The 26491-nt window shown below is 36.6% G+C and overlaps 1 long non-coding RNA gene across 1 annotated transcript; it reads right to left on the reverse strand.

The window, feature by feature from the left end:
- Positions 1-6838: 6838 nt before the first annotated feature.
- Positions 6839-9334, reverse strand: LOC125664826 (uncharacterized). The gene is made up of 5 exons (XR_008802601.1): positions 9139-9334; positions 8948-9064; positions 7890-8157; positions 7628-7764; positions 6839-7521 (listed from the first exon to the last, which is right to left on the reverse strand). It is a non-coding gene; the product is annotated as an uncharacterized LOC125664826 (long non-coding RNA).
- Positions 9335-26491: the final 17157 nt, after the last annotated feature.

Below are 26491 nucleotides of genomic sequence, written 5' to 3' on the forward strand. Positions count from 1 at the left end.
TACGGATAACTCCGTTTACCTGATCAAGATATATAGCTCACGGCGGGTGTTACCGGTCAACAGGGGATGCTTACTCCTCCTAGACACCTGATCCCACCTCTGGTATACCCAGGGGTCCGGGTAGCCCAACTCTTTATTTTGTATTGCTTATAGAAGTTATGAGATTGATCACTGTTCGTTATCTTCGCCTTTCATTATGTACATGCACCTGTATTTTGCAATATATATATATTATGCTCTTTGCTTATTCCAATTCATCAGTATGTAATTAGTAATGATTTCTCCGCATTTATTCCATAATAAACTGCAAATACTTGCCAGTATGCAAGAAAAGCTTTTTTCGCTTTTTGGCCTAAATTATCTAAACTTCCAGAGTATTTCATTAATATACAATATATATTTTGTAATTTTGAGCAATGCATGATGTTTTAAAACGTGAATTTATTTCTCATTCCCTATACATTAGTATCGGAGATGTGCACTGGTAGAATCCAACTAGAAAATAACTCAGGTGTGACAATCCCATTTGGGGTATATACTGGTAGAGAAAATTATAGGCTACCTGAAAGAAATATGGCGGATAAAATGAGAATGGTGTATGTATATGTCCGCTTTAAACATACTCTGATTCCACTCACAAGTACTCCGTTTACCTGATCAAGATATAGGGCTCACGAAGGGTGTGCTCAGTCAACAGATGTTTACTCCTGCTAGGCATCCGATCCCACCTTTGGTATGTCGAGAGTCAGTGTTTGCCAATCTCTTCATTTTGCATTCTTTATAGGATTTATGAGATTGATCACTGTTCGTTATCTTCTCTTGTTCATATTTAAGAATACAAAATAAAGGACATAGTTAACACGGACCCCTGCACATATCAGAGGTGGGGTCAGGTGCCTAGGAGGAATAGGCATCCCCTGTTGACCAGTCACACCAGTGGTTGAATCGGGTGCCTAGGAGGAGTAAGCATCCCCTGTCGACCGGTCACACCCGCTGCAAGACCTCTATCTTGATTAGCTAAACATAGTTGTCAGTTGTCAAGATAAGTATGTAAAGAACGGTCTATCAACTGGTATGAAACATGTTAGACAGCAATGGCCCTTATGTCTTACTTTAATAAAGGAATCATGTTTCTTCGTGTTTCTTAGTTTATACATTTTTCACGACAAAATTTGAATAAATATCTCGTGGCCTAACTGTGTTGCTAAATTAATGTGCATAGGAGTAAGAAGAAAATACAGGGTGGGGATTAACTGAATAAATCAAATAAGCAAAAAACCAAATGATGTACAATAGTTGAATTGTAAAAGTATGTGCATTCAGGGAATGTGTGCGAATTTTAGTACTGATCTGTTGAAAATAATTGTGCAACAATATTTTCATCGAAAAGAATATCGTGTACACAGTTGTCCATACTTAAGCTTCAAGTTGTTCTTCTTACTTGTATGCTAGAAGAGAAATGGATGTTGGTGAAAATAAAATAAAAACAAAATACTATACGACTCAATGCTGTAAGGAACTCGGTTGCTAGGTAAAATTGAGTTATTGTCCTTAGTAATTTAAAGATGACAGTAATTCCGGAGTAATTAAAGACATGTATTTGCAGACGTTAATTCAATTTACTTAGTAAATAAGATTAGATCCTTTGATCCGTTCACCTAATATCGCTACACTTGCCATGTTAAGATATGGGAACATGTAGGATCTAATTTTAATTAGACTGGTCACGTTTAGATATGGGAACATGTAGGATCTAATTTTAATTAGACTGGTGTTAATTAAATATTCAGCATTCTCCTCATTCTGGACTTTTCCATTCCGCTGATTCAAGACTAAAATCACGGATTAAGAAACGAACAGGCATATTTTACTTATTCAACAATAATCAAAACTTATTTCTTCTGCAAGATCAAAGTCAAGCATCGACAAACATAACCACTGTGAAAGGTTACAGGGGATGTTTTTCTTAAGCAGTAGTACCAGTAGCAGCTGTGACACATTTTCTTAATTCGCAAGGGTTTTAGCCTAAACTGTGACAAGAGGTATGTACCCTCCATATAACAATAATTTTCCAACCTCCTGCAAGAGAGGTCGAAATGGATCAAAACTGTAACATGATCTAGAGTGATCCACAAAGAAGCTACATAGCAAGTTTAGCTTGATATATAGAAGAGAAATCAATTCAGAAACAGAAAACCCTGAACGAACGGACAGATAGACGGATGAACGAACGTACAGACATCGCTGTACCAACGTACATCCCCGTATAAAAGCTGATCATACGCAGAACAAGCTCTTGCATATCGAATCAGTGGATAAATATAAATACCGTATATGTAGGTGATAATGGAATATTGCTGCATTTGCTAAAGAGATAGCAGACATAATGAGACAGATTTTTTTATGTCTTTGTCAAAAGGTCATTGGTCGGGCACACACCTTGATTGAATCTTATAGTGTTGTTGACACCATAAGTATCATTGTGGTTTTTCTTCTGAAATGCTTTCTTCTTCAAAAGGACATAGGAAAAGATCATACTCAACAACTGAGTACAGCAAATGTGGGTGCGATAAGAATATCTTTTGATTTTTCAAGCCCATACTTGCTGCGTATATATTCCATTGTAGGTGACAAGGATAAGATACGTATTGATGTGAATAATACGAATTGAAAGACTTTAGCTAATGAAAAGTAAACATAACGAACTATCTCATAAATCTTAAACAATACAAATTTAAAACTACTGCAAACACGTACCCATTGACACACCAGAGGTGGGATCGGGTGCCTAGGAGTATTAAGTACCCCCTTTTGACCGGTCATACACGCCGTGATTCCTACATCTTGATCAGGTAAACGGAGTAATCCGTAGTAAAAATTCAACATAATGAACGGCCTAACAATTGGTATGAAACACGTCAGACAGCATTAATCTAAGGTTGATCTTTGGGTATGGCAACCATTGAATGGATGTTGCGAGGGGATACCTTGTTTGCTGTGCTCCTGTTTAAATTACTAGCCACAACATAACTATTTTTCATAATTTTGAGAGCAATTGCCAACAATACTATCATGAAGGTTAATTTCTCCACACAGAAGGAAATACGCTTTCAAAACCTTTCCATATTTTATCACATGAATTGGTTTTTTATATATCTCTCTGCACCGCTGACTTGTCTAATGTCATTGTGATGCATATCTCAAATTGGTCAAACAGGAATCGAATACAACGCGACAGAAGATATAAATGCATTTCAAGCAGGATATCTTTTTAAACTTCTCAATCGACCCTGCATCAAAAGAGAAGACTATGAATATTTTAATAAATTATCTTTTCCTATTTCTGAATCCACGAGAATGGTAAAATTGATACTATTATCGATTTTTAATAACAACAGATTCCTTGTGTAATTATAAAAATGAAGTAGTATTTATGTATGGCCCTCCGTCTGTTTTAGGTCGTCCTTTCTACTTCTATAAGAGGATTGATTTGACAATTTGGATTGACTTCCATATACATGTATTTTTAGAATGATGAATACCGCTCTTGTCTTTTCAGTTCTGGTTGTTACATCTCTTAACATTTCCCCCTTTCTGTTCCACCGACTTCTCGAAATAAAAAAATTATTCAACCTTTTTGATTGGGTAGCCATTAATTGTTACTAATGTGTATTCAATGGTATCTTCAGCAGTTTGTTTGCTTTTTGTTAATTTTCAATTCTGTTCAATTTCAGGCCTCAAGACCATAAACTGAGAATAGACTTAAGTCTAAATTTCGTCTCCAACAAACATTTGAAATAGTTTTCATAAACAAATGAAATTTTCAGATAATCTTTGCATTTTTATAAACCAAATGGTTTTTGTTTAACATCTGTGCTTGACGAATGAAACTTTGCCATCCAATTACTCCCAGATTGAAATAAATTGTGTAAAAATCCTCTTGTTAGAAGACCTGCGACATCGGAGTCTGTTGGAACGCATTTTCATGAAAAGGTGAAGATAACGAATAGTGATCAATCTCATAACTCCTATAAGGAATACAAATTTTGATTGGGGCAAACACAGACCCCTGGACATACCAGAGGAGGGATCAGGTGCCTAGGAGCAGTAAGAATCCCCTATAGACCGGTCACATCCGCCGTTAGTCCTATATATTGATCATGCAGGTAGACGGAGTAATCCGTAATCATAATTAGTATGAACGAAACTGTCTAACAATTGGTATGGAACACGTTTAACAGTATTCGACTCAATGACAGGTTGTATTTGAAATTAGATCGTTACAATACTGGCTGTCACGTCGCCCAGTAAAAAAAAAAAAAGGGGGTTTCACTCTGTTGAGTTTATAAGCTAGGGCACAGGCTCTAACAGAATGGTTGGTGTTCCTCGGATTATTCTTCGATATATCAAAGATTTGTCATATGTACAGTCGTCAAATATCCAGCTTTAGTACAGAAATGAAAATTCGCATACCCAAATTAAACATTGTCAAGTTCAATAAGAAATAGTTTTTATGATTCCTTTTCAGATCTCATTGTGCTCGATCTCAAATTGTTCTGTAAAAATTGTAAAACTTGTGATATATTGATCACTAGAACTTCATTTACAAGTAATCTCACAGGAGGTAGTTTCTGTACCAAAACCTTTGCGAATTTGACCTGTAAATATTCTAACGTTGTCTACGCTATTGAGTGTAACCTCTGAGGCTTAATTTATGTCGGGGAAACTAAGGGTTCACTTAATAAAAAAATATCGTGACACAGATTTCAAATTAATTATGTTGGTAACCAATTTCTCTATAGAGAAGGTGAAAACCCTGTAAGTTGAAAGAACTTGTGTTCAAACTGTTTGTATAATATGCTCTTATACAATAAAATACGTTCAAATCAACTTCTCTATGAATATTTTAATTCCCCTGACCTCTCCATCTTCTCCATGAGGGTCAGGATTCTAGAAATATTTACCATCATACAAACAATCCAACTTTAAGTACCCCTTTTCGTCCACGAGAAGATCACTGGATCAGGACTGTGAGTACTGCCTGTCTATACGGATGCAATGATAATGTATACAATGACTAGTTCACAAGAAAATAACGTGAATGTGATGGAACTTTTTCCAAATACATAAAGACGTAAACGCAGTCAAGGACATTGTTCATATAAAAGAGCAAGTGTATAAGACACTGTCCCTATTCCTATAGGCAACAGTATGCATAAAGATGCGTGCTCTGGGCACCAGAATAAAAACACGTCTGATCAGTACAACTATACATATTTAAAATGACCGTAGAGTAACCTTTTACGAGCAAGCCCTAATATCAAATCCTAATGAAGCTGTCAGATTCAATATAAACATGCGGGTTGATAAACAAAAAGAGATATCTCTCTATCAATGTAAAAAGAGATATCTCTTTAAGTTAGAGAGATATCTCTTTAAATTTTTAAAAAGAGATATCTCTTTAGATTTTTCCCACGGTGATCATAATGACTTGTCCCTGTTGCATTGTCATTGAAATTCTTTAACGAATTCTGGTCAACTCGGCCCCTGGAAAACTCGGCCCCTGGTGAATTCGGCACTTAGTGAATTCGCACTTGGTTAACTCGGCACTTAATGAATTCAGCACTTGTTTTATGAATATAAAAATAATGTGTATACTGAACAATATGTGTGCAATATTTCTAGATTTTTTTAAACGTACTTGTAAGTGATTTGTCTTCAACATTTATTTAGGAATGATTGTCAGATTAATTTTTTTCAAATGCTCCGAAGGTTTTGAATAACACCGGCACTCGGCTAAATATCGGCACTTTGAATGACTGAAATTGCTGCTCATAATTGTCAATCACGCCTTGACAATATGTAATACAAATAACTTTCTCTTGGGCATGTAAATAATTATAATTTGCGAAAATATACCGAATGTAAATGAATTGGAGGAAGATCTCGTGTTTCCTCGGAGTTCTCCCATACTCTGGAAATGTTTATGAAGATATATTCCTGCGTTATTTGAATATGACAAATGTTAGGGTAATTGTGAAATTCATTGTCATATTTCTAAAAATTAATCTTATTTCAAGGGTTCTGTGTTATAGTTTTAATACATCAAGATATTTAGTCCTTAGACTGGCTGGTCTCTGTCGTCTGGTTACGAATTCTTTGCAAACTGGATTTGGCTACATTTGATAAATCATATAATGCCGTACAAAATTGTCATATTTTGAAATCACAAACAACAATTGGTGCAATAATAATACTATCCTTGTATCTAATTATGACAATACAATGTTTAACTTTTTTTTTCTCTTGTTATAATGATATTGATGTCATGATTAAGTATTTTATGACGATTATGCCTATATAATTTGTATCTTATATATATTTAATTAACTTATATTTCTAAGCGGGGATTTAATTTCATACACCTCCCAACTTTTGGGACTTAGGAGGGGGGAAAAGATGCCTCATGGTTATTCAAACACCAACATTTCCATTAATCTAAATTGCATCAAAAAGGACTTTGCCCAATAAAAGATGTACATTAGTAAAAGTTATTCATCAGAGAGTTCAACTTCTGGGTTGTATTGCATGTGCGCACAATACTTGCATTCGTTTTTAATATGTCTTAATCATATCTTCTCTATACACTGTATAGATAAATACAGGTTATTGATACATTTTCAGATTCCAATGACACAACTCTTGAAGGATTAATTCATGAAATAAAACCATAACACCATAGTAAGTTTCTGCTTAATTTTATATGCATCCATCATGTATTCCACAATTGATAATAGATATATACACCATATACAGTCCATATAAATAATATTTAACCCAACATGCAATAAATAACACATTGATACAACATGCAACATGTATTCCACATGAACATTTATTAATCACACATTTATAACACATGAATCCCATATAAACCACATAGATAATATATAACGGGTATATTTTCTGCGGTTGTCCCATTTTTGTGGGAAGAAAGACGTCTGATATGCGCATCACTGTGCAGGAGGACCTTAGATGTTGACACATCCCTGTAGGAGCTGGCTTGCCGTGATCTCCCTGTCGCAGTACTGGTGTCAAAATTCAAAAACATGTCCCTCTACTTGACGGGTCCTCGTCCGTTGGTATCGCTGCATCTTGCCTTCGGACACCATCTTCATCTGAAGGCTAATGTCCGTTGCTTCCAGGTACAGCATGGATACTAGATGGTAAAAGGGACGGGTCTCCTACCTGCCACACTGGTGTTTAGTCGCTTATGCCACCCCTCCACGTTGTTGTTGGTCCGGATGGCTGTCATAAAGACACTCCAGTGATGGGTTTCAAATATGGGGCTACGAATCCATGTTCTGTAGATGTAATCTATAACTGGAGCCAATGCTTCTGGACTGGAGCATGGCCATCCAGACGGTGGAACGCGTCTTCGATGTGCTCTGGCGGGAGAAATGGCAAGGCAAGGAGTTGCCGGACAAATTTGAACACCTTGTCCTTCTGGTTGTAAGCTGTCTGTAAAAGTATTATACATGAAAGTATTATACACAAAAGTATTATACATGAAAGTATTATACACAAAAGTATTATACATATTAATTATCCTGGGGTTTAAATATACCTGTTTCATGTACAGATGCCCCTAAGACAGTGTATTTTTCAATGGCCATCTTTTCGTTGGTTATCCCCCATGCTATTGCAGCACACTTCTCCAAGTTGTAGGCAGACAGCAATCTTTTCATCAAAGACTTACTAATCCTAAGAAAAAACATCAATATGACTGCTTTTACACCGAGATGTTAAAAACAAATAGTTGATTTAATTGAATAATGTGGATGTAAAACACATCTAATACATTCATGACAACAATGTGATACTAATACCTTTTCAGTCTAACAGCTCTTAAAACTTGTCCAAAATTAGAAGCTGTAATTCTCAACTTCCTAACTGCTGCCCACAATGCATTAGTCCTCTGCCCCTTAGTTTTCTCAACTGTGGTTTCAATGATGTGGCTAGTGACCTTAAGTTGCTGACGGAGTCAGTTATCCTGATCATTAACATGAAGAAAGTCTTCTGACAATAAGAGGTCTTCCAACAGTGGGACAGGTGGTTGCTGTATGGGAGACTCAGGAGAAAGAATCCAGTGGAGTGCTTCAAAACAATTTTATAAAAATGTGAAAACAAGGAAAATTAAAAGTCACCATTATCAAGTAAACACAAAGTTTACAATTTCATGTAGGAACTTAATAATTATATGAATAATAATTATATTCATTTAATCATGTGTATTTTAGGTTTAATAGGTTAACTTAGTAATAAAATTCTTGTATTGAGACATGATTTTTAATGCTCAGTTGTATGTGTATTGTTTAATGTCCTTCATAAAATAGAAAACCAACAAACAAACATGTTTAAAAAAACAAGTTTTAAAACTGAAAAAAAAAAATATAATAAATACTTAAAATAATTCCAGAACATTTTCAACAGGAAACTAATTCATTAACTGCAGAGAGCAAAGAGTGATTGGGTTTAATTCCTGTTCAGTTCAAATACTTTTATTCTACTTCAATCTCTCAATCCCTCTTTTCCTCAAGAAATTATATACCAGTAAACCGCCCAAGATTTCCAAGCATTTGATACAACACCTCATGATCACTATCATCAAATGGTCGTGAAAGAGCACTGTCAAGCATCAAACATTTGCCATCACAACATATAAAAGTAACAGTGAACTTGATGTATTGTACAGATTTAAAGTCAAAAGACCCCCCCCCCCCCTCAATTTGAAAGATAAAAATAATTGAGGGTTGGGGGTGTCAGTTCAGCAGAGCAAGTAAAATGCCTATATTCATTTTGCAGTAAATATTATACAATACCATAGTAACACAACTAATCAGATATGTCATTTTAAACTGTAACATCCCAGTACATTACTAATTACCTATAAGTTGGATCAGAAGGTGGATACATTTCCTCAATTGTCTCAATATTCTTAGGTTGAGACTTTGGGCGTTTTAACCAACTACATCTCACATCAGTCTTACTAACATTCCTGTATCTGTAAATACACAAATGGACACAATTTAATGCATTCTAAATCATTCAGAGAAAACAAAGTGTCCTTCATCTTACCCAAAGAGAAGAACTGCAGCAACATGATGACATGAGTAATCCCTCAAGACGCATTCACAGGAAGAAGATTTAACGATATCATCATCCAATTCAATCTAACGTAATATATAAAAAGAAGGAAATGTTAAAGTTGTAAGATTTAGGAATTAGCCTATCTATTGTGCTTTATAAACATCCCCCCTACTTTCTAATCGTTGAGGTCGGATATTTTTACTAACCCTTCGGATTTCGGCGAGTTCCCCACCCCCAATATAATTAAAAGTAGATCTCCCTACTAACGGTTGGAGAAGATCTTATTTTACTTAGATTGCAAATATTTGATCTTAATAAATGTAATATTAAACATACATCGTCATACAACGTATTTAATAAATTTCGGCATTATCCTTAGTCACCAGTTGTCAGAGTTGATGCACTCATGGAAAAAAAAAACATGTACAGCTAAAACATCGTACTGTGTTTTCCTGTTTACTTAATACTTTGCATGCTAAGTTCCTCATGCTGGCCTGAACTGTTCCCGTAATCACCCGATTTTCCTCATCATAGAGAAATCTGAGAACATGGTTACTATTCACAGAGTTCTCTGACCGCCGTTGTAGCTTTGCACGACCCTCAGTATAGGAAGCCCAATATCGCAAGGAGATCGCCATGTATACTTGTTCCTGGAAGTACCTGTTTAGGCGAAATCTCGAGTCACGCGAGATTGACTTACACGGCCTATAATGCATTAGTATGAAGTATCAATATGAAGCGGTGGATTCTGAGGATGACTTCCTGTTATCTCTGCAATTTCTGCATTCCTTGTTCAAAATAAGTCTTGATTTTGCAAAATGTTGACCTCCTCATAACATTATTGCATTATATGTTTTCCGTTTTCCGTTCCGTTCCATTTTCCGTTCCACGTTTTAGCAACACCCCAGCCATCATGGTAAAATTTGCTTTGGCGGGCTTCCGTTTTAGGGAGAATTACTTAAGTATTCAAACTAATAAAAATATTGGAAAGAGATATCTCTTTCTCTTTGAGAGATATCTCTTTTTCAACGATTAAAGAGATATCTCTTATACTTTGAGAGATATCTCTTTAGGAATTCTTAGAGATATATCTCTTTAAGAAAAAGAGATATCTCTCAGAGTAAAAGAGATATCTCTTTAAGTGAAAGAGATATATCTCTAAGTGAAAGAGATATCTCTTGAAGTGAAAGAGATATCTCTTTAAGTGTAAGAGATATCTTCAATAGTAAAAGAGATATCTCTCTAAGTGAAAGAGATATCTCTCTAAGTGAAAGAGATATCTCTCTAAGTGAAAGAGATATCTCTTATTTAGAGAGATATCTCTTAAGATTAAGAGATATCTCTCATTTTAAAGAGATACCTCTTGAAATAAGAGATATCTCTTTAATTTAAAGAGATATCTTATTTTTCGAATAGATTTAGGAATTAGCCATACTCCTCACTTTAGGTTGTTGTTTTTTTTAAATCATTACGGTTTTGGGGGGGTTTTTTCTGTTTAAATTTTGCTGACATATTGTTTACTACAACATATATACATAACTATATAAAAATGTCTAATGTATAAAAGTTCAATTTTAACTTCACTTCGTTACATAGTCCTTTAAGTACTCTGGCGGTCTTCGTTCGCGTTTAGGTCTTTCGATTTTCGCATCGTCAGGTATTCCTGGTGACCCAGTGTCGCACAGGTCATCGTCAATGAATTATGTCTCGTTCTTTTTGATAGAGCTAGTGTTTCGTTTAATTTCGTTTCCATTTTCATCTTCCAGTGTAACTGCATTATCCCATTATTCTTTCACGATTAGCCTTTCGGGTGCGAATTTGGTCGTTAACTTGGATTTTTCCTGCTGTTTCTGTAATACAACATCACCAATTTGAATGTCTGATTTTGTCTCTCGATTTCGCCATTACCTTGAGGCCAATATGGAGTTGTTCGAATGTCTTTAATTTCGTTATTTCCGAAAAATGTCTTGAACTCTTCGGAAACGAACTGAGACCTAAGCCAGAAAAAAAAAAAAAACAACGTCGTGAAATATATGTTAAACGGCCTCGGAGTGCTTTGTTCCATGGGTCTCCACCAGGCTAGAAGTTTTGAACGTCGCCGACAAGTGACTGTAACACACCTCTTAGCCAGCAAATATATGCTTAAACCCGGTTTATAAAGCTACTGTACATCTGGCCTCCACCAGGGCGGTGCTCTGCACTCTCTGGAGGCCTCGCCGCCAGACAACCAACCTTTTATCTTATCCCCCCTTCTCAATTTGCTCCTGGTGCTTAGGATAGTACAGGTGATCGCGTAAACGGATTCACTTAAAAGAAATAAAATTCATTTTTCTAATTGCATGAGATATGAAACTACGGCGCTTCATGCTGGCATTACTTCATAAAGCGCGCTCTGTATATAATCCCTATACTAAGTAAGCAATCTTTCGATATTTAAGATCGATGGACAAACGTTGTATCTTGGCTTTTTCTCTATGGGTAGAAATGATATTTTCCAAAGCTTCAAATGTCCATCGGGTTTCTATTTGTTTGGCATGCATTATGCATTAAAATGACTTTAGGCGAGGCATTGACGCGGAACATTCTGATAAATACCATGAATACGCCTTACCAATGTTTTCAATACCCCGATAGGGAAATGAACGCAGTTTATCACAACGATTATTGATATTTTCATCCTTCTTTCTTTAGCTCAGTCTCGGTATAAGGCATGGGGTCAAATTGAGTATTCTTATCACACAAGATAAACGTAGCTTTACCTTTAACAGTAACAGTTCATTAACACTTCGATTTAAGAAATTTTACATGATGTCTGCTCAAAGAGAAAGCTCAGTTAAGTAGGTATATTCGTTAGTCTGCATGTATTTGGAGTAATTTTCTCGCCCGTTCCACTCCTCCGAAAATTCTCTCAACTAATTTGAAATGTAAAGAAAAGGACGAAATTTGTTACAAGTGTGTGACGTTGCATTTGTTTTCTGTAACAAAATAACCATCGTCGGAAACCCATGCTCGGTCGCTCTCCGTTTACTTCCCGTGGGACACAACGCTGATATTTTCGCATAACTCATTAAAATACATGACCTTACGTGACCTATCGAGGACTAATGGGAATCGCCGTAAATATTCCAGGAACTCAAAGTGTCAGCTGTAATGGCGGCGCCCATTAAAGTGTGTGTGTTTTGTGTTTTGTTGTGCCACTATCAAAGATATATAGATGAAAACTCAAGATTTGACACCCAAAATGGCTGATTAACTTTGGCTAATACTTCACTTTCACATGTGCCCCCCCCCCCCCCCCCCCCCCCCCATCGGAAATCCTGAATCCGCCTCTGGTATGTTTATTATCATCACTGTTTCATCGCACGTGAATAAAATCAACCATGCATGACACAATTTAAAAACTAGACACAAATTTGAATTTAAAAATATGGTCCCGTTCACATGTCATTTTGTGTAAATAACGTAGGTGACGGTTTAAGCTTCGACCGACGTTTCGACTCAGATGTGCCTGGATTCACGCAATAGACAACTTGTTTTCAAACATTTAATAGCAATACACAAAACCGTCACAAGGAAATCAAAACTTACTTGCTTTTAATCCATTTTCAACATGCCCCTGTCCCGGGTTTAAATCACAACTCTGTTTACGTCAGCCTGCTTTCTCTTAACTGGTCCCCTATTGTGACAGCTCCCAAGACCAGTTAACGTAAACCCGGGACAGGGGACATGTTGAAAATGGATTAAAAGCAAGAAAGTGTTCATTTCCTTGTGACAGTTTTGTGCATTACTGCTAAATGTTTGAAAACAAGTTGTCTATTGCGTAAATCCAGGCACATCTGAGTCGAAACGTCGGTCGAAGCATAAACCGTCACCGACTCCGGTATTTACACGTTTTCCAGAATCAAAATATGAATGCTTGCGAAGAGAAGTCGATGAAGGCTATGCCTCTCGACTTCTCTAAAGAGAATACAATTGTGTTTACACGAGAGAGGTGTGTAAAGAAGGTCACAATTACTGGCTCAAATTGTGCCGACAACACAACTGGAACAAATTACGGCAGTACTTAATACGCAAGCAAGTTTAACATACCTATAGAAACCGATGAAATACCAAGTCTGTTAAAATACACATTGTTCCCGTATGACGAATAAAAGTGGCGAGACTACGAGTGCTGAACATGTAGACCTGTACATAGACTCGTGCGCAGTAGCAAACGCTTGGTAACAGGCTTTTTCCTTCCCTGTATTTATAGACACAAATACACCCTTCGCTTCAATAATACAGATAAAACATCTCGCTGAAAGTTTTGTAACTTGTTCAACTTAAACGTAGTCAAAATCTTCGCTTCGAAAGCATGTTTTTCTATGCTCCCGAGGACTGGAAATAAGGGTCTTTTTCATTGGTTGAATATCGCAATAAGGAATGGTAAAGTGACCAATCGCATATAGAAGGCGAGACACCTTCCAGCGAAAATACTGGCGTTGTGTCCCACGGTAGGTAATCGGAGAGCGACCGACCGTGGGTTTCCGACGATACAAAATAACATGTATACTGTAACGTGTAGCGGTCACCCAACCAAGTGCTGATCACGCTCGCCGTTGTTTAACTTGCGTGATCAAGATAGACTCTACCACATCATTAGAAAAGCTAGCTCACTAGCGAGGCAGTATAAGGTCCCTCTTATACTGTCTGCTACAATACTGAAAAAGATATTTCGTAAACGAAGACGTGGGTGTGTAGGAAAAAACTAAGACATAGGAAATACTTATACAAACTTATAACGAACGTCGCAATAATCGAACAACCGCGTGTTCGACTACTAGTATATATACTGGGCGCGAAAGTGCTCGTACGTCGGAATGCCAATACATGTAACTGAATAAACGAAAAAAGTACAAAAACTACCGAAGATAAAAACCCGATGAAATCGATTCCCTGGAAATTCACAATACATTGCTGAAATATATTTATTATTTGTGCAGATTTTTGAGCCGTGACCTTGATTGTATGGTATGGAACGATACTCTAGTGCAGGTATCAGGGTTTAGCCCTCCCCAACAGATGGACCTTTAAATTCGGTCAACAAGTTGTTACCGTATGTACATACTAGTATCCAAAGATTCAATACACCAAAACGACTTAGAATACTTCTAGAGAATCTACAAAAAGTATCCAAGATTACGAGCGAGGCACGACAGTATTGTTGTATGACAGCAGAGATGTATCGATCGAATTATTTCATATACCGGAGTAACTCAGGTGTATGGACTACCCATGTACACAATCCGAAGTACGTTTATAGAATTAGAGCAAATCACGTCTTAATGCCCATGGCGTAACGCCCATGACATGAATGGAGATGTACATGAAGATAAAACAGTATTTTTTCTTAAAAACTGAACTTTTTGGATGAGTCGAACTGTATCACAAATCTATCTATAATTATGGACATAAATAGCAAAAATATGCATAAACATAACAATTACTTTTTTATCTCTGGACTGCAGGGCAGGATTGGTTGTTACGAAGACTTTCAGCAGGGATGGAAATTCACTGACATACAAATCTAATTAATCTTGATCCCAGTAAACTTACCCACAGCCAGACAGATGGGGGTGATAATCGAGTCTTCATAAGCCACTCAATATCAATATACAAATGGAAAAAGAGAAACTGGTATATCCAAAATATTGAATATTCATCAAATGATAATAACACAGAGTACAGACAATAACAATGTAATTATAGTGTTTTCTCCAGTAAGTGTCACACGAAACAATCAGTCATTGATAACGATGAAGTCCCACGGGCTAGGTGGAAAAAAAGGGACGTGTAAACTGTGTCGTCAGAGGATTGAGTTGATCGAATTACGTAAAACACCGGTGGGGGTTTCTACCATATGCGTATTACATTGTGTAGGTTCCGAATATACAATCACCATCTACTGATTGAAAGTGGACGTTGGAGTAACGTACAAAGAGAGGACCGAATATGTACAGTGTACCCACTGTAATTTACAAGAGATTGGAGACGAATTTCATTATGTACTCAACTGTAATTCAATACAAAAACAAAGAATGAAATTTTTATCACCTAATAAGAATTTAAAATGTCTTTACTTTTAAACAAATCATGTCATTTTTTAGAAAGAAAACTCTGTACTTCCATTGACAAATAAACAAGAGGCCCATGGGCCACATTGCTCACCTGAGTCACCTTGGCCCATATTTAAAGGTTTTCCCTATATATTCCCATGTAAAACTTTGATCTCTATTGTGGCCCTAACCTATCCTGGGGGTTATGATTTTTACAAACTTACTTTGGGGCTATGATTTTTACAAACTTGAATCTGCACTATGTCAGGAAGCTTTCGTATAAATGTAAACTTTTCTGGTCGAGTGGTTCTTGGAAAGATTTTTTAAAAGATGTTCTTTATGTTTATTTGTATGTAAAACTTTTATCCCCTATTGTGGTCCCACCTTTCTGGGGTGTGTGTGTGTGTGTGTGTGTGTGTGTGTGTGTGTGTGTGTGTGTGTGTGTGTGTGTGTGTGTGTGTGTGTGTGTGTGTGTGTGTGTGTGTATTATTTTAACAACCTTGAATCTGCTTTATGTCAGGAATATTTCAAGTAAATGTAAACTTTTCTGGCCCAGTGGTTCATGAGAAGAATTTCAAAGATTTTTCCTATATATTCGCATGTAAAACTTTGATCCCCTATTGTGGCTCCAACTTACACCCGGGGGTCACGGTTTTAACAAACGTGAATCTGCACTATGTCAGGAAGCTTTCTTGTAAATTTTAGCTCTTCTGGCCCTGTGGTTTTTGATAAGAAGATTTTTAAAATGACCCCACCCTATTTTGCATTTTTGTGATTATCTCCACTTTGAAAGAAACATGGCCCTTCATTTGAATAAACTTGAAAGCCCTTCAGTCAAGGATGCTTTTTGCCAAGTTTGGTTGAAATTGGCCCAGCGGCTCTAGAGAAGATTTTAAAAGTCACCAATTTATTTTCACTATTTTGCTATTATCTCCCCTTGTACAAGGGCGTAACCTTCATTTAAACAAGAGATGTTTGTAAAACACATATGCCCCCGATTGTGTAAATTGAAAAGGGTTATACACACACATCATTTAATTGATAGTAGTATCATCAATTCAAAATATTGAGCAGACAATATCTTCCTATGTCAAGAGTGAATTGACCACGTGACCTAAAAATCAATAGGGGTAATCTACTCCTTATGCTGTACCAGTGTACCAAGTTTGGCGTCAATCAAGCAAATAATTCTTAAAATAAAGGAGACAATATATTACTATGTCCAGTTCAACAATTGACTTTTGACCTCAAAATCAATATGGGTAATCTTCTCCTGAATATACACCAGTGTACTAAGTTTGATGTCTGTCAAGCAAACGTGTTATCAAGATATTGAGTGGACAGTATATTACTATGTCCAGTTTGACCTTTGACCATGTGACCTCAAAATCATTAGGAGTCATCTTCTCCTGAATATACACCACTGTACTAAGTTTGATGTCTGTCAAGCAAAGGGTTCTCAAGATATTGAGCGGACAGTATATTCCAATGTCCAGGTTGACCTTTGACCATGTGACCTCAAAACCAATAAGGATCGTCTTCTCCTGAAGATGTACCAGTGTACCAAGTTTGATGTCTGTCAAGCAAAGGGTTCTCAAGATATTGAGCGGACAGTATATTCCTATGTCCAGTTTGACCCTTGACCTTTGACCATGTGACCTCAAAACCAATAGGGGTCATCTTCTCCTGAAGACATACCAGTGTACCAAGTTTGATATCTGTCAAGCAAAGGGTTCTCAAGATATTGAGCGGACAGTATATTCCAATGTCCAGGTTGACCTTTGACCATGTGACCTCAAAACCAATAAGGATCGTCTTCTCCTGAAGATGTACCAGTGTACCAAGTTTGATGTCTGTCAAGCAAAGGGTTCTCAAGATATTGAGCGGACAGTATATTCCTATGTCCAGTTTGACCCTTGACCTTTGACCATGTGACCTCAAAATCAATAGGGGTCATCTTCTCCTAAAGATGTACCAGTGTACCAAGTTTGATGTCTGTCAATGAAAGGGTTCTCAAGATATTGAACGGACCGAATATTCCTATGTCCAGTCTGACCCTTGACCTTTGACCATGTGACCTCAAAACCAATAGGGGTCATCTTCTCCTGAAGATGTACCAGTGTACCAAGTTTGATGTCTGTCAAGCAAAGGGTTCTCAAGATATTGAGCGGACAGTATAATCCAATGTCCAGGTTGACCTTTGACCATGTGACCTCAAAACCAATAAGGATCGTCTTCTCCTGAAGATGTACCAGTGTACCAAGTTTGATGTCTGTCAAGCAAAGGGTTCTCTAGATATTGAATGGTCAGTATCTTCCTATGCCCAGTTTGACCCTTGACCTTTGACCATGTGACCTCAAAATCAATAGGGGTCATCTACTGTTTAGGATGTACCAGTGTGCCAAGTTTGATGTCTTTCAAGTAAAGGGTTCTCAAGACATTGAGCGGACATTATATTCCCATGTCCAGACTAGATTGACCCTTGACATTTGGCCTTTTGACCTGAAAACAATAGGGTTTCTCTTCTACTCATAATCAACCCACATATGAAATATCATTATCAAGTGAATGGTTCTCAAGATATTGAGCGGACAACATGTGGTTTACCGACCGACCGACCAACCGACCGACAGGTGCAAACCAATATGCCCCTCTTCTTTGAAGGGGAGTCATAACAAACCATTCTCTTCCACAGAGTTATCCCGTATAAGGGAGAGAAAGGACCGATAACTCTGTGGAAGAGAATGACATTCGAGCTGGCTGCAATATTTGATTGACGCCTACATTCGATTTGGCTGTAATATTTTGATTGACGCCTACATTCGATTTGGCTGTAATATTTTGATTGACGCCGAGGCTTTTATATTTCAAACCGAGGAGGTTATCATGCATCATCCACGAATTCAAGAACTTTATTTCTATTGGCCTATGGCCCAGAAATATAAGCCGATCTTATACCTATAGAGCACGGGCACTTGTTTCATACATGGTATTAGTAAGGAGGGGATGACCCATGTATGGAAAACGTGTGGTATGAAGGTATATTGCAGAATAATGACCGCGTCATTCCTTTGATATTTGCAATAACCGTGGTAGAATACAAATGAGGGGACTGTCATGAGGCACAATTTCGTCTCAAGTATTGATGGCGAAGCATAGCAAGATTCCCTTCCATGACAACCATAGGTAACCTTGTGTGAGAAATTATCCCTTTCCAAACCATAACACTTCCGCCTCCCAGCTGGCGGCGCTGAACAACAGCAGACGACAGTGTAACGGCCCTAAGGAGTCAGAGCTACCAATATCAAACCTGGATTCATTCGAAAAAAGCAACAACAGACCAATGTCCATTGTTGATCCATAAATGTCTCTTTCACCAGGCATATCAATCGAGTTTTTGATAACACAGAAACAAATAAGAATAAGATAAAAACCAGGACGGGTGGCGGAACGTGACAGACGGACGTTGGCTCCCTTATGCCTGCCCCGTTTTGCTCTTGGACTAATCCTATCAAGTCCAGGGTTAGTCCTAGTGGTGAAAGCAAGTGTTCTACAATGAATCGTCTGTTTAATGTTGTCTCATGTGTTAGGCTGTTCTTAGCACACTGATTTTGACTAAAGATAAATCCGTTAAACTGATCAAGATATAGGGCTCACGACGGGTGTGACCGGTTGACAGGGGATGCTTATTCCTCCTGGTCCCACCTCTGGTATATCCAGGGTCGGTGTTTCCTCAACTCTCAATTCTATATTGCTTATAAATAGAAGTTATGAGATTGATCACTGTTTGTTATCTTCACCTTTCATGGAGCTGTAAATTAACATAAAACTGAAATGATAGAAGATCTTTAATCATTTGAAGATTATGGAGCGCCAAATTAACATTAACTCAATTATTTGAAGATATCATCAATTCATTTGATGCGAGCAACTAATTAAAGATCTCGTCAAATAATTAATATCTTTAATTCTGAATTACATGTATTGCGTGCATTACATTGTAATTGAATTGATGATAGCATTAATTCTTCAGCTGAGTTGATGTGCGCTTTAATTGAATTAATGATCTCTTCAAATGAATGAATGATATCAACAATTTAATTGATGCGCGCTACAATTCAATTGAAGAGAGCAATAAGTGATATAATGTGCGCATTAAATCAATTGATGAGAGCAATAATTTAATTGATGCGCACATCAATTCACTTGATGAGAGCATTAATTGATTTAATGCGCGCATTAATTCAATTATTATTGCTCTCTTCAATTGAATTAAGGGTCCTCCGTGGTTAAGTGATTAGAGCATCGCGCTCAAAATCACACGGCCTCTCACCTCTGTCGGCCCGGGTTCGAATCTCGCTCGCGCCGGTAAGTGAGAAAGTTTCCCAGTTTACTTTCGAAAGTTCGGTGTCTCTTCCCAGGTATCTGGGTTCTCTCTTCCACCAATAAAAACTGGGCGCCACCAGATAACTGAAAAATTGTTGAGTGTGGCGGAAAACATAAATCAATCAATCAATTGAATTAATGATATCTTTAATTCATTTGAAGAGAGCAATAATTCTTTTAGAGAGAGCAACTATATGATTAAAGATATCTTCAATTCAACATATCCACAATCCAATTAATGATCTCTTTAATTGAATTGTTGCTCTCTTTAAAAGAATTGATGCGCGTATTAATTCTTTATACAAAAGCATTGTAGATAATTAAAGATACCTTCAATTGAATTAAAGAGATCATCAAATTATTTATACCGAGCTCTAAATTAATTATTGCAAGCAATATTTCCACGAAATTGATGCTCTCATCAATTGAATTGAAGAGAGCAATAAGTGAATTAATGCGTGCATCAAATCTATTATTGCTCTCATTAATTCAATTGATGCGCGCGCAATAATTGATTTAATGCGCGCATTAATTCAATTAAAGAGAGCAATAATTGAATTGATGATATCTTCAAATAATTGAAGATATCTTCAATTATTTGAGTTTATTTTAATTTGGTCCTCCATAGAAGATACCATCAATTCATTTGATGTTCGCAGTAATTCATTTTAAGATCTTTTTAAATATTTAATGATATCTTCAAATCTGAATTATTGTGCGAATTAATTGAGTGGTTGATAAAATTCATTCTGCTGAATTGATACGCTTCATAATTAAAATATTACTCTCTTCAATTGAATTAACGATATCAATAATTCAAATGATGCGCGCAATAGCAACTATTTCATTAGAGATATCTTGCATTCAAACTATCCACAATTTTATTAATGATCTCTTAATTGAATTGCCGTTGTCTTTAAAAGAATTGATGTATGCAATAATTGATTAGTGATATCTTCAAATAATTAGTGATATCTTCATTTATTTGAGTTCATGTTCATTTGGCGTTCTATGATCTCTATAACACAGAGCGTCCGGACTGGAGACAGTTTTATATAGAATCGTCATTGGTAGCCCTTGTTACGCCTAAGAAATAGCTAGACCGACCTTGGTTACCGACGATGTAAGGGATATAAGACTCCGATGGTCTATTATGTCAGATACGGGACTGGCACGAGCCGCGAAGCGGCGAGTGATCAGTCCCGTATCTGACACAATAGACCATCGGAGTCTTGTATCTTACTTAAAACATTGTTCTATCTAAAAACAAATGCATTTGAACGCACAAAAAAAAAAAAACCACGTACAAATATACATTGGTATAGACAAATATATTTACACCTTTCGTTTCTGATTTGTTTTTAATATTTAATATATTAGGAATTCATAAACTTTAATGGCACACGAGGTCAAATCTTGTCTTTAATTCACAAAAAACTGTTAGCTCATCATTTCAATTGTCATAATACGGTACTCCTCAAAAAAGGGTTTTGTTCTTCATGGAAAGCGATTCGAATGCTTCTATTGTCTGAAGACTGTACTCAACAAAACTGGTTTTCTTTTTTGGGTGAATGAGGGTACGTAAAGGGTGTTCGGAAAGAATCTTTTAGATAAAACAAAACATTGATTTCCCCCGTTCCTTTCTGGAAACCCTAATAATATGATACTGACACGTATATGGAGCGCCAAATTAACATAAACTCAAATAATTGAAGATATCTTTAATTATTTGAAGATATCATCAAATCAATTGTTGCTCTCTTTAATTGAATTAATGCCCGCATTAAATCAATTATTGTTCTCATCAAATGAATTAGTGCGCGCTTCAATTGAATTATTGCTCTCATCAATTGAATTAATGCGCGCATCAATTGAATTAATGAGAGCAATAATTGATTTAATGAGCGCATTAATTCAATTATTACTCTCTTCAATTCAATTGATGCGCGCATTAATTCAATTAATGAGAGCAATAATAGATTTGATGCGCGCATTAATTCAATTATTGCTCTCTTCAATTCATTTGATGAGAGCATCAATTTAGTAGAAATATTGCTTGTAATAATTAATTTAGAGCTCGGTTTAAATAATTTGATGATCTCTTTAATTCAATTGAAGATATCTTTAAATCATTTACAATGATTTTGTATAAGGAATTAATGCGCGCATCAATTCTTTTAAAGAGAGCAACAATTCAATTAAAGATATCATTAATTCAACTGTGGATACGTTGAATTGAAGATATCTTTAATTATATAGTTGCTCTCTCTAAAAGAATTATTGCTCTCTTCAAATGAATTAAAGATATCATTAATTCAATTGAAGAGAGCAATAATTGAATTAATGCGCGCATTAAATCAATTATTGCTCTCATCAAATGAATTAATGCGCGCATCAATTCAATTATTGCTCTCATCATTTGATTTAATGCGCGCATTATATCAATTATTGCTCTCTTCAATTGAATTGTAGCGCGCATCAATTCAATTGTTGATATCATTAATTATTTGAAGAGATCTTTAATTCAATTGTTGCGCGCATCAAATGAATTGATGATATCTTCAAATAATTGAAGATATCTTCAATTATTTGAGTTTATGTTAATTTGGCGCTCCATACACGTAGGCCTATAACTGGTATAAAAACAGAAGCCGCAGTCCTCCTTTAGCATTCAGTCCGGGTGCCTTGAAGAAATGGAATCAGATGATTGAAAAGTACATGAGTTTGCGGTAAGATTATTCATTATTTCTACAAATTCTCCTAAATATATTAACAATCTTTTTCACAATGTTTATTTTGTTTAATTTTTGTTGGATACAAATTTCTTTTCAATCATTTGTAGCCCCAGTAGTGGAAAATGCAATGCATTATAGCTCAGACCAAAAATCGCTCCTAAGGGGAATGTATGGTACGACGACGTCCCAGTTGGGGTACATCAACTGCAACAGATTGTGGCCAAAATGTGTAGAGAGGCAGGATTAGATGGGTTTTTTTTTTACAAATCACTCTCTTCGGGCTACTGCCGCCACACACCCATATGCTGCGGGTGTTGACGAGCAACTTATAGCGGGTCATCTGCGATTCGCAACTACAAACGCACCTCCGAGGAACAATTACACGAGAGTAAATCATTGATTTAGAAACCGTCCAGTGTCCCCACCGGAGCCGAAGAAAGTGAAGCTCAATGAAAGTGTTTCCTTTGGATCGAGAAAAGAAATAAACATCACTGCCGGAGATGCAACAGTGAATTTGCGACTTCAATGTGCATGTATTTAAATGAATGAATGTGACATGGATTTATAACTGTGGTGCCTAAACGATTTCATATACAATAAAATCGGATTATATACACGAAACACTCATTTCGTATAATTTACTGGAATATTTCACGCCTTGAATATTGTATTTGATAAATAATAAATATGTTTTCTCGCACAACGAAGAGTGGTCTTTATTCCTGGTTTTTACTGTCAGTCCAATATTTCTTATAATATTGGCCTGCTCTTAATAATACTGGACTATGTTCAGTACCGTATGAAAAATAAAGTACTGTCTAGACAAAGAACTGACGTCACAACAATGTTTTACGTACAGTTATACAAGTATCATCATGCATCCTAAAATGTCTAGCAACATCATTATGTGGTTTCTCTGAAACATTTCTTCATTTGGGGTTTTATTGATTAAGGAGGTACTCTACATCGTCATAATGGCTGACTTCCTTTTAAAACATGGATGACCGCCACGGTGGCCAAGAGGTTAGAGCGTTCGCCCCGCATGAGGAAGGCCGGGGTTCGAATCCCGGCCGCGACAGACCTAAGTCGTTAAAACAGGTACAGTGTAGTGACAGTTCCATCTCCAAACGCTTGGCATCAGGTGTGAATGTCACGGAGATTACCTTAAAAACGGATGTCCCGTGTCACAGTAGGTGTGGCACGCTAAAGAACCCTCACTGTTCAATGGCCGTAAGCGCCAAACATAGGCCTAAATTTGAAGCCCTTCACCGGTCTTGGTGACGTTTCCATATGAGTGAAAAATTCTCGAACGAGACGTTAAGCAAGATACAATCAATCAATAAAACATGGATGAAAATATAAATATCAACAATATTTGTCTATTCATTTCAAAATTCATCGCATAGCTGAGTAGCTCAGTAGTTTAGCACGTCTACTGCTGAACTGATGATCGTGTGTTCTAGTCCAGCAGGAGTTTTAAATAAAATTTCAGATTGGTTTCTACTAAAACTGCATTTTTTGACTAAATAAAGTAAATTTGAAAGTTTTCAATTTCAAAATATTGTTGTTAAGTACATAACCTCCATTTTTCATCCATATCAAATTTCTCAGGTGTAGCATACCTCCTAAGTAAATATATCCAACTTTATATTAATGTTCTCACAAAGTGTCGCTTAGAACTAGAAACGGTAAATGCATTTTAAAAAAATGGTAAAACAGTGCAGAACGAACTAGGCTAATCGGTGATCTCAGACAATTTGAAAACACGTTCAATTCAATGAACAACCTAGTTATAAGTCTTCATATATCAAAATTTATTTCACGTTTAATAATACAGTTTCACTCATGTGCAACGTTTTCTCGTATACATCCACTGACATTATGATTTACAACCACACCTTTGATTTATCTCAACAGCAAATAGGTCTCCAGGGCGGAGTTTTACTAAAGGTCGTAAACGTAAACGCAGCTTACGCTAAGGTCGTATCTTTCCATTCGGCGTAGATTTACGTCACATTTTACATGTGACGTTAAACAGTCGTAGAGCATACCGTGCACCGAAACGAAATAATCCTATTCTTCTATTGGGAGATTTTTATTATATAAAATATTATAATAATTTTTTTTTTTTTATATTTATATAGAAATAAGATATATTCATTTTCTTTGAATTCTTCAAATTTCAATATTTGCATATGTTAACAGCGTTTTTTCTGTTCTTCTAGCCTTCAAAAGTAATCATAAATCTATAAAATTTAATGGAATACCGGTACACAAAGAGTGCACAAGCCTTAGTTCTCTACTACTGATCTGTCACCCCGGGCGACGTCATTGTACCGCGTCTGATCACACACGAAACTAAACCACTTCCTCTCTTGTTCTTTGCCGAACCCTTTCCATTCCACTTAATAAACGACGATTTGTCCTACAATTATTTTCATGTACTTCCACGTTTTGTAATCTCATCAAATAAATGTCTTTTTGTCTTTTATTGTTGTCGTTGCCTTTTGTTTCTGTTGTTGTTTATGCGTGCTTATATTTTGGAGTGACTAAGTGCACTGAATGACCATGTAAACTGAATTATTCCAGGGAAAGATGAGTTTTGTTTCTAACTCTAGATAATGAGACTGGCCAAGATCATGTGACTGACATCGGCGTAAAGCGGCGTACTGACATACATGTGTACGAAATTACGGCGGCGTAGAAAGGCCATATAAAAAAATATATCATTCGTTCGGACGAATTAGCAATTCCTTCGGACGAATTAGCTATTTGTTCGGACACATTAGTAATTCGTTCGGACGAATTACCAATTTCTTCGGACGAAATAGAAATTCGTTCGGACGAATTATTTCGTCCGAACAATTAGTAATTCGTCCGAACGGATTACTAAGTTCTCCGAACAATTTGCTAATTCGTCCGAACGAATAATATAATTGTTTATTTGGCCTTTCTACGCCGCCGTACGAAATAAATCGGGGAAAGAAAAAAAATATGGCGGAACACATCGATTTCGTTCTTACCCCTTTTATGATATGAGTTGACATGACTCACGAGAATTCCATAAAAGCATGAATAAGGTAGATACGCCTACACACAAAATAAACGTGGATTCTGTTTTAGTAGAGTATCAAAAAACCCTTTTCATTCGTATCTTATTGTTATCTTTTAAAATCAAATATTTGTATATTGCAGTGGCAGATCTAGACCTTACGGGGGGGGGGGGGGGGGGGGGGGTGTGAGGCCCGAAGGAAGAGGACATGGGAGGGGGTGAACCTCCTCCCATTGACGGGGTCCGGAAATTTTTTAAAAGATTGATTTAAAATGGTTCATTTTAATGTATTTTCTAATGAAATTCTTGTTCCTTCCTCCTTTCATTTATAGTTACCACATCCTTTATAGGTTCGGGTGTGGTAAAAACAAAAACAAAAAGCGGGGGGGGGGGGGGGGGGGGGGGGGGGATTCCAAACCCCCCTAAATCCGCCACTGTATTGCTGATATTTGCATCTCTACATGCATGTTAATTTTATAAGGCAGCGAGAAACTAGCCAGCGCATTCAGCGTACACCCGCCAGCCAAAACCCAAATAAAGGGTTATGCCAGGCTATCAAAGGTCAACTGGTGTTACAAATTTATGACCTAGGCAAGAATTTACTTACATTTGTTTTACCATTGATCTTGACTGTATGACCTTGTTTTAAGGTCATGAAACATCATCTGACCACAAGCATTCATTGTATCCAGTATTAGCCTCTAATGTCAGTCTATTACAAAGTTATAATCAGGACAAGTACCTGCCATTAACAAATTAAAAATTTGCTATATTCTTCTCAATCAATTTAGTAAAAAATCAGATTTGCAGTTGTTCAGAAGATTTTTAATAACTTTTTTCACATTTTCTTAAACTTATATACAATGTATCCCCCTTTAGTAGATTAAGGGCTGTTACCTTCATTTCGTTTCTTGTAAAAAGCCCTTAGTCCAGTGACCCAAATTTCAAAACACAAGGCCCATGATTTTCCAAGAGATGACCTATATTCCAACAGGTTTACACATATTGCACACGGTTTTTGAGTCAGGTGAGCTAAAAACCATCTTGTCATAAGATCAATCAAACTCCAAATC

The sequence above is a fragment of the Ostrea edulis genome, chromosome 1 (assembly GCF_947568905.1).
Source record: "Ostrea edulis chromosome 1, xbOstEdul1.1, whole genome shotgun sequence".
In the NCBI taxonomy this organism is placed as follows: domain Eukaryota; kingdom Metazoa; phylum Mollusca; class Bivalvia; order Ostreida; family Ostreidae; genus Ostrea; species Ostrea edulis.